The sequence below is a fragment of the Rhincodon typus genome, chromosome 14 (genome assembly GCF_021869965.1).
Source record: "Rhincodon typus isolate 14 chromosome 14, sRhiTyp1.1, whole genome shotgun sequence".
Classification (NCBI taxonomy): Eukaryota; Metazoa; Chordata; class Chondrichthyes; order Orectolobiformes; family Rhincodontidae; genus Rhincodon; species Rhincodon typus.
The window spans coordinates 58,884,775-58,889,868 of record NC_063345.1 but is presented as its reverse complement, the minus strand read 5'-3'; positions in this window follow the sequence as shown (position 1 = coordinate 58,889,868).

Here is a 5,094-nt window from a genome sequence, read left to right as displayed (position 1 = left end):
ATTGACAGTAGTTGTAGTTGTTTTGTCCATTAGGAGCAGTTCTCTTTCAGGTGCAGAATGGTATTTTTAAAATTTATTCATGGTTTGAAGGCATTGCTGGCCAAGACAGCAGTTCAGAGTCAACTACATTGCTGTGGGTCTGGAGTCACGTGTAGGCCAGCCCAGGTACGGAAGGCAGTTTCCTTCCCTAAAGGATGTTAAACAGAACAGGAAAGCCTGTGTGGTATCGATACCTTTAATGGAAACTGAACAGTACTATTTTGCAATTGAAAAGGAAGCACTGGCTGGTACAGGAAATTGTGAATGATTTGTAGACCATCTGTTGGGATTGAGATTTCAGAGCAAGACTGAGGATTTGCCATTAGTAACATAACTACCGTTGGAGGAAATTACAACAATGCCGTTATGAATACAAAGATTCAGGCTTAAAATAAAGAGGTATGATGACGTACTAACCTGTGTTTCAGGCAAGGCGCAAGTAATGGATGGTACACTGTCAAGGGCAACAGTGGATCAAGCTAACAGAGAAGATTGAACTTTTATTGAAGAAATAGTATTGTCCTTTACTACAGTAAACAATAGAATTTACTAGAAATTCAGGGAAACCTCAAAGAAATTTGTGTGGCTCAGAAATTAGATAAGCTGTGCAGAAAGATTAAATAAATCCGGCTGGAAGGGTGTTTGAAGTTGTGTCTAACAGATCATATTGAAAAGATATCATAAGCAGAAACAACAGATAACTATCAAGGAAAACTATTGGTGTATGGTGATTGGTTGCATGATGATCAATGGAATAAAAGAGTCCAAAATGATTTCAATGTAGAAGAAGAAATCAGATTGGGAAAGATGAGAAGAAACATGTCAAGAGAAATCTACTTCAGATTTTCTGCCTCTTCATTACACTTTTAGACCTGGTTTAATGTTGACAGTATTTTTGTCCTGAGCCTTGAATATAATACTTTTGCTGCTTTTCGCAGTAATATTTCTCCTTTTCCTTTGCCTTCTCGTGGTCGCATGAGGATATGTTCAGATGAGATTGCATTATAAGAAGTTGGAAGAACAGTCATTACAATACTGAAGAGAGTGAAAGAGCCTTACATTATTATAAGGCTGAAATAGGATGCTTAAGATAACTTAGTAAAAGGCAACAGCCCCTATCAGTGTATGTGTATACACTCACAGCCCGACAATACCAAAGAGTGGAGTTGGCACAATCTCCATGTGTCTGCGTGGGTTTCCTCCATGTGCTCCGGTTTCCTGCCACAGTCCAAAGATGTGCAGGCTAGGTGGATTGGCCATGCTAAATTGCCCATAGTGCCCAGGGATGTTTAGGTTAGCTGGGTTAGACGAGGGAAATCAAGGGTAGGGGAATGGGTCTGGGTGGGATGCTCTTCAGAGGGGCAGTGTGGACGTTTTGGGCCAAATGGCCTGTTTCCACTCTGTAGGGATTCTGTGATATCTATGAAGAAGAAACCAAAAATGTCAGAAGCTAGGTTGGCATGAAGCAATGAATAAAGCAGTACCCTATTTAAATTTTCAGAGTGGTATCTTACTAGGCTCTGTGCAGCATGTGCCATATTGAGATGAGTGATAGAATCAGGAGGGATATTGGGTGAAGCCCATTGCGATATTGAAACCATCTCATTGTACCTTTTCCACTTTTCTCAAGCAGCACGGCAAGATTGTCAGGATGCAGCAGCAAGTTACCTGTTGGCGCTCATAATTACTTGTTAAACAACTTCTTAACAGCCCAAATTAACGCAGGTTGCACTCGTACCAAACTTCCCGTTGCAAAACATGATATATCTCAGATTCTCCAGCATCTGCAGTTCCTACTATCTCTGAAACAATTTTAACCCCACTGTGAAGCCTCTTCTAAGGATGCCTACCCTGAAGAAGTTACCTTCCTCCCTCCAGAAAGACCTCAGTGGATCACTCTCCCACTGCAACTCTCTCGTAATCTCTTCGGCCTTGAAACTGCTCGACCACGTCCTGAAGCAAACCAGGTACTCCAGCCACATCACCTTTCTTAGTACCTGCCTACGGAACCAGATCATCCCCAATGGACTACAGTCCACATTCAGGCCTTCCCAATTTGGCCCCAACCGTGACAATGTCTACATTCAGAACATTGAGATCCTTCAGAAGAGTTTCTCCCTGCGACTCCTGAAACACACACTCGCGGCAATGCGCCGGCATCTCCGGGCACTACAGTCAAGCCTACCCCAGCTCAGAGCCTCCCTCTGCCAGACCTGCAAAGGACCTCTCCTGTTTTTTATTCTTCGTAGGATCCACAACCTGAACTCACAATTCTACTCAGCTTTATTGGACACCAAAAACCGTAAGTACAGTAAACTTACTGGTGCCCACCACCCAAAACGGGCTTCCTCCACCTCCCAAATCCCCAACCCTACCCAGGACCTTCCCCACAATGTGCCCACCGCCATTGGCCATGTGGCCACTGTCGAAGCAACCACGGATGACGTCACATCCTCCGCCGCCAGGTACACCACTTCCGGGACAGCAAACGCCATCGACACCGCTGCTGATGCCACCGCCTCCATTTCCGAGGCCAACACCACAGACACGGAGGACGCACCTGCCGACACCGATGCTGCCGCCTCCTACCCCGCTCCGCCCACCGCGACGCCGACGCAACTCCGCCCACAGCCGACACAACTCCGCCCGCAGCCTCCATAGCCAGCTGCTCCAGAGGAGACAGTAGCACCCAGCCGAGTCTTCACCATCCCCCCAGACCTCCCCCTTACTGAGGACGAACGGTCAGTCCTCAGTAAAGGACTCACCTTTGTCCCCCTCCACGCACACATCAACGAATACCAGTCACGTTTGGACATAGAGCAGTTTTTCCACCGCCTCTGCCTCAGCGCTTACTTCTTCAACTGTGAGCCTAACCCTCCCTCTACAGACCCCTTCTCCCGCCTCCAACACACCCCCTCCTCCTGGACACCACCCCAAGGCCTCCTACCCTCCCTCAACCTCTTCATCTCCAACTGCCGTCATGACATCAATCACCTCAACTTCTCCACCCCTCTCACCCACTCCAACCTCTCCCCCACAGAACGTGCAGCCTTCCGCTCCCTCCGCTCCAATCCTAACCTAACCATAAAACCTGCGGACAAGGGAGGCGCAGTTGTAGTAAGGCGCACTGACCTCTACATCGCCAAGGCCAGACGCCAACTCTCCGACACCTCCTCCGACCGCCCCCTTGATCATGACCCCACCCCCGACCACCAAACCATCATCTCCCAAACCATCCACAACCTCATCACTTCAGGTGACCTCCCACCCACAGCCTCCAACCTCATCGTTCCCCAATCCCGCACCGCCCACTTCTATCTCCTTCCCAAAATCCACAAACCTGACTGCCCTGGTCGACCCATTGACTCCGCCTGCTCCTGCCCCACTAAACTTATCTCCACCTATCTCGACTCCATTTTCTCCCCCTTGGTCCAGGAACTCCCTACCTTCGTCCGTGACACCACCCACTCCCTCCACCTCCTCCAGAACTTCCAATTCCCCGGTCCCCAACACCTCATCTTTACCATGGACGTCCAGTCCTTATACACCTGCATTCCCCATGCAGATGGCCTAAAGGCCCTCCACTTCTTCCTGTCCCGCAGGCCCGATCAGTCCCCCCTACTGACACCCTCTTCCGCTTAGCCGAACTCGTCCTCACCCTCAACAACTTCTCTTTTAATTCCTCCCACTTCCTACAGACAAAGGGGGTGGCCATGGGTACCCACATGGGCCCAAGCTATGCCTGCCTCTTTGAGGTTACGTGGAACAATCCCTCTTCCATAGCTATACTGGCCCTAAACCCCACCTCTTCCTCCGTTACATTGATGACTGTATCGGCGCCGCCTCGTGCTCCCACGAGGAGCTCGAACAGTTCATCCACTTCACCAACACCTTCCACCCCAACCTTAAGTTCACCTGGACCATCTCTGATACCTCTCTCTCCTTCCTGGACCTCTCTGTTTCCATCCCTGGCAACCACCTGGAAACCGATATCCATTTCAAGCCCACCAACTCCCAAAGCTACCTAGAATACACCTCTTCCCACCCACCTTCCTGCAAAAATGCCATCCCCTATTCCCAATTCCTTCGTCTCCGCTGCATCTGCTCCCAGGATGAGGCATTCCACTGCCGTACATTTGAGATGTCCTCGCTTTTCAAGGACCGCAACGTCCCCCCCTCAGTGGTCGAGAACGCCCTCGACCGTGTCTCCCACATCTCCCGCAACTCACCCCTCACACCCCATCCCCACAATAACAACCAAAACAGAATCCCCTCGTCCTCACGTACCACCCCACCAACCTCTGGATCCAACGCATCATCCTCCGACACTTCCGCCTTCTGCAATCCGACCCCACCACCAAAGACATTTTTCCCTCCCCACCCTTATCTGCTTTCCAGAAGGACCACTCTCTCTGGGACTCCCTTGTCCACTCCACACTCCCTTCCAGCCCCACCTCACCCAGCAATTTTCCCTGCAACCGCAGGAAGTGCTACACCTGCCCCTACACCTCCCCCCTCACCCTCATTCCAGACCCCAAGAAGACTTTCCACATCAAGCAGATGTTCACCTGCACATCTGCTAATGTGGTATACTGCATCCACTGTTCCCGTTGTGGCCTCCTCTACATCGGGGAAATCAAGCGGAGGCTTGGGGACGGCTTTGCAGAACACCTACTCTCGGTTCGCACTAAACAACTGCACCTCCCAGTCGCGAACCATTTCAACTCCCCCTCCCATTCCGCCAATGACATGTCCATCCTGGGCCTCCTGCAGTGCCACAACGATGCCACCCGAAGGTTGCAGGAACAGCAACTCATATTCTGCTTGGGAACCCTGCAGCCCAATGGTATCAATGTGGACTTCACAAGCTTCAAAATCTCCCCTCCTCCTACCGCATCCCAAAACCAGCCCAGCTCGTCCCCGCCTCCCTAACCTGTCCTTCCTCCCACCTATCCCCTCCTCCCACCTCAAGCCCCACCCCCATCTCCTACCTACTAACCTCATCCCGCCCCCTTGACCTGTCCGTCCTCCCTGGACTGACCTATCTCCTCCCTA